This window comes from Arachis ipaensis, chromosome B03 (genome assembly GCF_000816755.2).
Source record: "Arachis ipaensis cultivar K30076 chromosome B03, Araip1.1, whole genome shotgun sequence".
NCBI lineage: Eukaryota > Viridiplantae > Streptophyta > Magnoliopsida > Fabales > Fabaceae > Arachis > Arachis ipaensis.
Window position 1 is genome coordinate 31,314,669 of NC_029787.2, and position 10,327 is coordinate 31,324,995.

Consider the following 10,327-nt stretch of genomic DNA (forward strand, 5'->3'; position numbering starts at 1 on the left):
ATTTAATTAAATAAATTTGAGTGATTTTTTGTATTCTTGAAGCATAAAATCAAGAATTATTGAGAATCTCAAGAAAAAGAACAAAGAGAAGGCATCGTCATCACGTCCTTTCATTACAAATCCATCTCCTCGCTTTTCTAAAGAAGAAGAGGAGTCGAAAGAGAAGGAAGACAAGAAGGAAGAGAAGGAAGAGAAACAAGAAGAAACTAAGGATGATAAAGACGAGTCTGATTATGATGTGAATGTTAAAGTCTCCCCTGGTGTTAGTGGGGGTGTTTAAATCCAAATCGATCCAAATTAAAGTCTCCCCTGGTGTTAGTGGGGGTGTTTAAATCCAAATCGATCCAAATTAAACCGTTTATCCAATCTAATCCAAATCGAAAATCGATTAAAACCGTACTAATTTGAATTTGATTGGATTCTATTTTTTGCAAAACACATGGATCGAATTGGATTTCAGATCTACTCATCAAAATCGATCCAGTCCAATCTAAAACGTACAATGTGCTATGATTTTGTTGTTTTATTATTATATTTACAATTTTACTTATAATATGTTCCATTTGTTATAATTTTTATATTATTCATGTATTATTATTATTATAATTTTATTTTTATTGTTATCTTGTTGTTAGTTTTTCAAGATATTGTTGAGACTTGTTATGTTATTGTTGGTTATTTAAAATTTGATGTTAAGACTTGTTACATATAATTATATATTTAATTTTTTTTAATTTACGAAACCGCAAATCCAATCTAATCCAAACCGCTTGAAATTAGATTGGATTTGATCGGATTCTTTAAAAAATATCATCCAATCCAAATCGCACCGCAAGTAAAATTAGTGTTCGAACCGGATGAATTTTTGATTCACAACCGATCCAAACCACACCACGAATACCCTAAGTGTTAGACGACCAATTGCAAGGTACTCCGATCCCTTCAATTTTTTTTTCAAATAATATATAGCATAAGTTTTGCTATTTTGATAATTTTATTTCTACAAATTGGTTATAAGTAAATCATATCTATAAGTCTAAAAGTTTATAAGGTCTAAGTTTGTAGTAATTTATAGGCTTGTGTTAATAACTAAGCAATATCTATTATTCGTCAAAGATCTTTAATTTTTAATTCCTATTGCTAGAAGATTGATTAATTTAAAATTCTTAGATGTAGTGATAACTTCAACTCAAGTTTGAATACACTATAAACCAATAATCGTCATTTTCTTAACATATTCATTTTCCTCTATTGTCACCTCTCCATCTTCAGGCCCTAATTGAGTGCCTTGCTCAAGCCTTATGTATATCCAATCAGAAAAATATATCTCACTTGTTTGACTCCCTTCTACATTAATGTTCTTCTTTCCTCCCACTATATCAAAAAGTATTATTCTGTAACTATAAACATCAGATTTATGATAAGCGTTGCCGAAATGCTTATTCTACACTTCTGGAGCTATATACCCTATTGTTCCTCCAGCATCTGACATGGAAATAAGACTTTCCTTCCCAGGACAAAGTTTTGCTAGTCCGAAATCTGATATCTTAGAACAAAAATTTTCATCCAAAAGAATATTATGCGGCTTTATATCAAAATGTAAAATTTGAGCGTTGCATACTCTATGCAAGTACTCTAACCCCCTAGCTATCCCTTGATTGGCAATTTGATACAGCTTATCCAAACTCAACAATGTAGTAACTTTAACTCCTTACCTTCTATAAATAAATTTGTCAAGGGAACCATTTGATTTAAATTCATAAATAAGAACTTTCTTGTGGCCTTCAAAGAAGAATCCAAAAAGGGTGACAACATTAACATGAGAAGTTCTACTAATGCTAGCTACCTCATTGATAAACTTTTTACCATTTTCTTTGAATGGATTCAACATTTTGACTGCCATATTAGAACCATCGGATAACTTTTCCTTGTATACAACACCAAAATCACCTTGTCCTAGTTTAACTTTAAAGGAGTCGGTCAGTTTCTTCACATCAAAGAATTTATATCCTTTTATAGTTAACACGCCATGATTTTTTAAGAAAGTTTCAATATCTTGGTTATCTTCTGTCAGAAAGCAATATTTTTCTCAACATCTTGGTAACTTGTATGTAAAGTAACAAATACTTAACAATCCTGCAATTACTATAGCTGCTGTAGCACCGGTTAATTAGCAAAAAAGAATTAGAAGAGCATTGTCAATATGCTTTTAAATCTATAAACTTTTGTTTTGAAAGAAAAACCAAAATAAATAAGTGTAATCTGTTATACTTCTGGGATCTTCTTTAAGAAAGTTATGATATTTGGCATGAAATTGACAAAAATCATTTCATGGTCTACCCCTTTTAATGTGAACAATTGGAAAAGTAGTTGAAGCGGACAGATGCCATAGTAAAAGAGTGAAAGAGTAAGATACAGATGTTCAGATCACTAAAGAGTCATGTTCGTTGCCATGCATAAAGCAACTGATATTCGATTTTGAATGTTATTTCTAATTTAAGAAAAAAGTATTGTAAAGGATATAAAAATTTAAATTTTTTTCATACTTGAGAAAAGAGAAGAGAAATGTTCTTAAGCCTTAGAACTTGTTTATTATTCCTCAGTGAAGAAGAGTTGATGATTTCTGAATATTCTAGCCAATATAACGAAACTACCATAAAAGAAAAATATGGAAGGAAACCTTTGGATGTATTACCAAGAATGACTTTCTTTAGTCTAGTCCAGCAATTACCTGCAGCTGTAACAGCAAGACCAAGAGCAAAACTAATGTTGTTCAATGGTTCCAAGATTCAAATAAAGCAAAACATTCTGCACATGTAAACACCAATACTTTTAGTCCACAAAAGTACACAATGCCTTCCTGAGTCCATAAATATATGTATGTCACTGGAATGAAGGCTACTTTGTACTTTCTTTCAGTGGCAACTTTATTTAGAGATGTCAGTTTTCTATGATTTTCACGAATAAAATAATTTAGATTAATACCTAGTATTTTTCTCAACATATCATTGCTTATCTCAACATCTTGATAAGTACTTTTGTTGCTACACTTGCATGATCTTATGGTTCAAAACATTATTGGGGCTTAAGATGTAATTAAAAATTTAATATGAAAACGTACCTTTTTTTCAACTTTTGGCAACAATTATGCTATCTTCGCATATGCACAATACCCATCAGAAAGCTCGCACTCATCACAATCCACAGCTCTGTTCCAATCAAGAACAAACCCTTTGCTCATAGCTACACCAAACTCATTGATCAAGTCACCACTTTTGATCTGATCATGCTTCACTGCCACCGTAACCTCAGCATCACAAGATTTAGTCCAACTCTTTTGAACAATATCCTTTCCAACCTCAAACACATAAGACTTCTTCCCCTGACCATTTATCAAACACTTGATAGGCACAACACCACCAACCACTGAAGGCTGAGAACTACAATTGAAGTAGAAAGTGATGTTCATATCCAAATTACTTAAAGACAAAGGTATGTTCCCTATCGAAACGTTATTCTTTGCCCTTGGACATGGATCATTCATCACATCAATGTTAACAAGTGTGGTTGAATGATTCTCATAATTTATGTCTGTAACATAGTATGTGTCAGTTTTCATATGGAGGATAGGGTAGCCATTTTTTGAACATTCAAGAACAAAATCCGGATAACCGCAAACTTCTCCGACGGTGCCAGATCATTTCCAGAACAGGTGCTTAATGGAGACTCCATTACCACAATCAGAAGGAGCACAAATTGGTAATGAATCAGCATAATATGTCATGAATATGGTGGAGAATAATGCACATAACAAGTAAACAATGACTTTTGTAAATAATGTAAACAATGACTTTTGTAAACAATGGGCTCTAGAATTGACTAAATAAAGTAAAAAAATACTCTACTTCCAAATTACCTCCTAAACCTTAACATTAGGATAACCATCTGCACACCTAGTGAATTGAACATCCAGTCATTGTTAACTGCGCATGAGTAAATTGAATCAAAAGAAAAAACCATCCAATTAAAAATAATGAACATAATCATCCAGTCATTGTTAACTACTACTACTACTACTACTACTACTACTACTACTTTTCTGTAGGTTTCAAAAAATTTATTATCTAAAAAACTTGATCCACTAGAAAACTATAATGAGATAACTACATCCCTCTTGAAGTGTGTTCCGACTTCTAACACGAAAGAAGTTTTAGAGGACGTACATAGCGGCGTCTGCGGCAACTATCTAGAAGCGCTGTCACTAGCCAAAAGGTGATCCGGGCCGGCTTCTTTTGGCCGATCTTACAAAAGGAAGCAGCCAAGTTCATTAAGAAGTGCCCACCGTGTCAGAAACACGTCAACTTCCACGTCGCACCGCCCGAGGAGGTCATCAACATTACCTCGCCATGGCCATTTGCAAAATGGGGTCTCGATCTGCTCGGACCATTTCTACAAGCACTAGGACAAGTCAAATACCTCATAGTAGGGATTGACTACTTCACTAAATGGATCGAGAGAGAACCCTTAGCAACCATTATTACTCAAAAAAGTAAAAAATTCTTGTACAAGAACATTGTCACAAGGTTTGGAGTCCCCCATTCCATCACCACTGACAATGGAACCCAATTCACCAACTCAACCTTTAGGAACTTGGTAGTCGACCTAAAAATAAAGCACCAGTTCACATTGGTAAAGCACCCCCAAGCCAACGAACAGGCTGAAGCTGCCAACAAAGTCATTCTAGTTGGGTTGAAACACCGATTACAAGACGCGAAAGGGGCTTAGGTTGACGAGCTACCTCAGGTCTTGTGGGCATATGGACCACCCCGCATTCCACGACAGAGGAATCACCCTTCCGACTCGCTTACGGAATGGAGACCATGATCCCCATAGAAGTAACCGAAGATTCACCTAGAGTAATATTCTACAATGAAAGAGCCAACGTCCAGGCACAAAAAGAAGAGCTCGACCTCCTCCTAGAAGTCCGAGAAACAGCTCGAATTAAGGAAGAAGCTCTAAAACAAAAGATGGCCCTAAGATACAACCAAAAGGTGATCAAGAGGAGCTTCAGCACCAACAACCTCATCCTGATCCGAAATGACATCGGGGTACAGAAATCGGGAGAAGGAAAACTGGCTGCCAATTGGAAAGGACCCTACAAAATATTAGAGGTCTTAGGCAAAGGTTATTATAAAGTGTCCGACCTCCAAGGACGAGAGCTCCTGAGGTCCTGGCACGCATGTAACCTAAGAAGGTACTACAGCTAGACAGCAAACCTTGCGTAGAGGTGTACTCTTTTTTCCCGATTTTAGGATTTTTAATGAGGCACCAGTACAAAGGCTATGGGTACTCAAGCCCCTAGCACATAGATTTCTGTAAAGGAATTTCTTAATTACTAATAAAAATTCCTATTTCTTTCACTCCCATTTCTCCAAAAGTTTCCAATTTAGAACGCATTAATTAAACTCGACAAACCACAAAAATCATTGTCCGACCTAAAAATGGTCAGCAAGATGAAGCAACGAGGTACAAATTAATATAAGAATTTATATAAACAACTCGTATAAAGTGACCTCAACGAGATCGGACAAAAACCGAGTTGTAAAAGTAACTTAATAAAGGCCGACTACTTGAAGTCAGAACTATGAAAGAAAACTAATAACTCATAATCTAACAAAGTTGCTAAGACCTAAAAGTCAAGCAAACTATGTTCAACTACAAAGACATAACTTCATTCTAAATGCCGAAAAAGTTCTCTGAGATATAAAGAGAATAACTTAGAACATTATTTTATAAATTTGTGAAAACAACTAAAAATAAAAAGTAGAAGTGTTCAAGAAAGCTACCAACTATTACAAAAAAGTAAGTGTTATAAGGACCCACAGGTCGGGTCATTCCAATACAGAAAAAAAATTAAGATTTTTCACCGAAGAGCGGGTTGAGGCTCTCGCCCGTAGCGGCATTTTTTCCTTCGACAAGTGAAGATGGAGGGTGCATGGAAACCAGCACGGCCGGGATAGCAGTAGGTGAAAGGGGAGTCTCCACGACAATGACCTCAGGATGAACCTCAAGCTGGACCTCTGAAGTTTGGCCGGCCGGAGGAGCAGAAGTCTTCTGGTTGAGAGGAGGCCCCTCATCCTCATCAGGAGCCAGTACGATCTTCCCCTCAACGACAATGTTATCCATGATGAACAGAGAAAGATCTAGGTCGGGGGCAAGAACTTGAACTTAAGCTTTCAAGTTCTCGAACATCTCGTTCATTCCCCCGACCACATGCTCCTGGAGGTCGGCATGGTCATCCCGGGCAGCCTTCAGCTCCTCCCAAATATAAATCAACTCCCCGTAAGTTCGGGAGTAACTCTCCTCGACCTTCTTCTTCATCTCCTCTGCCATCAGCACCACGGCCTTAGCTTTCACAGCTTGGGCACGAGCCGTCTCTAAGTCAGACTTTAGCTTGACATTTTCCTCCTCCAACTCCGACTTCAGGCTACCCACCCTCTCCACCTCAGCTCGGGTGGAATCAAGAACGCTTTAATAGCACGAATGTGAGTCTTCTTCAGCTCCTTGGCCAGAGTAGTACTCACCCCCACCATACGGATACAATTACGCGCCATATGGTTGAGGTGACTGTGGATGGCCACGTCATCCATGGATATCTGGCTGTAAGGGAGGATATTCTTTTCACTCCAGGCAAACCCGTCAAAATCTTTGTTATTAATACTTGGCTCCTCGGAGGTCTTCTATTTTTTAAGAGGAGGTCCCTGAGGCGATAGAGTACCCGAACTCTCCAAGGTCGGGTCGGCAGAAACTAAGTGAACAGCTGTAGGGATAACCTTCCTCAAAGCAAAAGTGCCAGAACCCGATTTCTGGGGAGAAGGTCGGGAGGAAGCACCCTCAGTCTCTTGGCCCTGAAGACTCCGAGCTACCACCTCCTTCTTGGTCATGTGAAGATACTTCATAGACGAGGTCTTGGAAGCCATTGTTTCTGCAAAGGAAGAAAACGCGTCAGGAACAGTAAAAGGCAGCTAAAAAAGAATTACAAAGTTAATGGTCAGAAAACTACCTAACTCGGATCAGAGCTGACTGGGGTCCCCTAAAAACTTCTTTGTGTCCAAGTGAGGAGCCCAGCTCCAACACTCTTGCAACATGTCTACAAAGGCTTTTTCAACTTCGTTTAAACTATCTATGGTGTACTTGGTCACTACAGGGTGTTCTTGCCAGAAAAGGAAAAAGGTTGGCTCGTCATTTTCATCCAAAAAGAAAGGTCGGGCACTCTCCACAACTCAGACCTTGAAAAAATAATTTTTAAAAAATCATGGAAAGACTCATCAAAAATGGAAAACACCTTCTACCATGAACGGCACGGAAGAAAAATCAAGAAGCCTTCCCTTTCAACGTCCCAGGCTTGGTCAAAACAAACAGGTAAAGAAAGAGCTCAGTGGAAGGTCGGACATCCAGTTCCCAATATAGAAGCTGAAAAGTCTTCAGAAAGGCCCAAGAATTGGGATGAAGCTGGGAGGGGCTACATTACAGGATCAGAGGACGTCTGTCTCGAAATCAGTAAAGGGAAGAGATATGCCCAACTTAGTAAAAAAGCAGTCATAAGCATAAAAGAAAGGGCGCTTCAATCTATCTAAAGGAGGAAAACAAACTCTCTCCTCAGGGTTGGGCGCTACCAACTCATAGTTTTTCTCATCCTCCCTACTATCACATATCCTATGGTATCTAAGGTAAGCCTCGCAATACTCCCTATCCACTACAAGAACACAAGACAAAACGGGGGTATCCACCTAGGCCAAGAGACTAGAATGAACCTTAGTCGATATGCTCAGAATGGCAGAATGAGACATAAAACCTACACCTAAAAATACAAAGTAAAGAAGTCATTACTAGAAGAATTCAGACATTACCCAAAAGAAGTCGGGTAAAATAGCAAAATCAAAGAAAGCCATTTTTTCAAAATTGTTCCAAACCAAAAGCTATCCCTCCCACGCAACATCGTCACGTCGTAACGACACCATTAAGGGGCAACACAGGTATAAACAGACAAAATGGTGACACTCATAAAGTTTCACAATGATCAGAAAAATCAAAAGACCCAAAACCAACAAAAGAATTATACCAATCAGCCAACAAAGGGAGCCTCTTCTTAAACCCAAGCGCTCTGCACCAGCCCCACAAAAGAAAAAGAAAAGGCTTTTTCTAGCAAAAAAACAAGACAGCAAGTAACCTCAAAGAATCAACAATATAAAGTATATCAACATCCACACCATTACTCAAAGTAGCTTCATGATACAAGAAGTGCCATAAAAGAGACAGAAGGAAACCAACCTTAACGAAGATATCAAAAGAAAGAGGGGCACATAAAGCCGCAGTTAAACACAAACATTCCCCTTCTGGCAACAAAACCTTGGTAACAAAAGTAAATCAAAAAATCAAGAAAGGAGAAAATTCTTCACGAAGAAAAGAGAAATGGAAAGAACTTTAGAAATGGAGAAAGGAAGAAGAAGAAAGGCCACGAAGCTTTTATAGGAAACAAAGGATAACGGGCCCATTAACTCCTCTTTAAATCAGCACGTAGATCAAGAAAACTGTCTCGTTAATTCAACCCCTCATTTAAATAAAGGCAACGTTTAAAATTTCAGACAGGTTGAACACCGACCTCTATAGAAAGGGGCACCCGACGTCTAAACAAAAGTCATAGAATACTTGAGCCTGACCTACAAAAGATTAGGGCTCAAGTAAGGGCACTGTTCATACTTTATCCCAATAAACAAAGCCAGGCCCAATAAAGACAAAAGACCCACCCCAAAGGATGGCCTCTGATCTTCCGAATACCCCACCTCTTTAAGAGGTCGAACGCAGTGAAACGGCCTGCTTGTACTTATCTGAATAAGTAACTGCCTCCCCAAATCTCTCCCACTATCTCTATATTCTTAAAAGAAAGATCCTAACAAACTCCCCGAGATAAAAGGAATGGTTATCCGTCATGAAAGATGGAACTATTCCAACAAATGTGGTTATCAACTCTACTATAAATACATTGACACCCTTTACGTATAATTTACGTTTGAACCTGCTTAAAGCCCTTGTTAACTTAAGCATCGAAATCTCTTGCAAGTACCACCCCCACTTTCTCACGAGAAACTCGGACAGGCGGCACCTTGGCACTAACAAGTCGGATGCTGCTACACAAAGGAACCTGGACCTCACATTCAAGCTCAAATCAACGTTTCAGGTAACCCTCGAAACAATTATAATATAATAAAAAAGAATTTAGCTACTTTTTCCCAATAATCATGATTGTGGTTGAATGATAATGATAAGTGGCGAAAATTCACCATTTCATTTTCATTTTAAATTCAGAATATATAAGTTTTTTTTTCCTTAGAGATAAAATAAATAGTGTAAATGCAGTTGACATAAGTCTTTTGTTAATTAGTTTTTGGTGCATTCAATTTTAAAGCTTACTAAAAGATCATTTTATAAAAAGCTAATTTCAATATTTTTTTAGAATTTTGTTATGTTTAGAATAATTGGTCTTCTTTTTTAATATTCTTTAGAATTACTTATGCCATCGAATTCTGAAGACAAGAGAACTCTTAAAATGAAAAGAAAACCATCCAAACTTTAAAAAATTTTAAAAATATCAAAATTTAAAATATACTTATAATGACAGCTCAATTGAATTTTTTGTATGTTTTAGAACAAATAAAAATAAATGATTTTGATTCATTTGAGATTTTTAATTATATAAATAAGACAAAAAATAGTTAAATGCATGTACGGAATATAAACTTCTAAAGTTCTAATATTTATTTAGGGCAAAAAACAGAAATAAGCCAAGGGAAAAAATAATTTACGTGAATCAGCCAAAACGAAAACTGCTTCATGAATCCACCAATGTACGTTTATATGTAGTTCGAACCAGCTAAATTTGAACTCCATTTTTACATAATACGAACCAACTAGGTTCGAGTTATACACAAACACACGCACACACTACTTCGAACCAACTTGGTTCGAATTATACACAAACACACGCACACACTAATTCGAACCAACTTGGTATAATTCATGGTATAATTCGAATTATGCTGTTAAAAAATTAATAATTTATTAAAAAAATTTTATTAAAAATTTTATTAAAAAAATTAATAATTTAAAAATTAAAAAAATATATATTTTATTTCATACGTTAAAAAAAAGCTAACAAAATATTTAATTACGAGACTTCTTTAAAATATTATGTTAAATAATTTTTTATAAATACTCGATAATTTTTACCTGTCTTTTCATAACATACCTTAAGCTTAACTATTGAGAA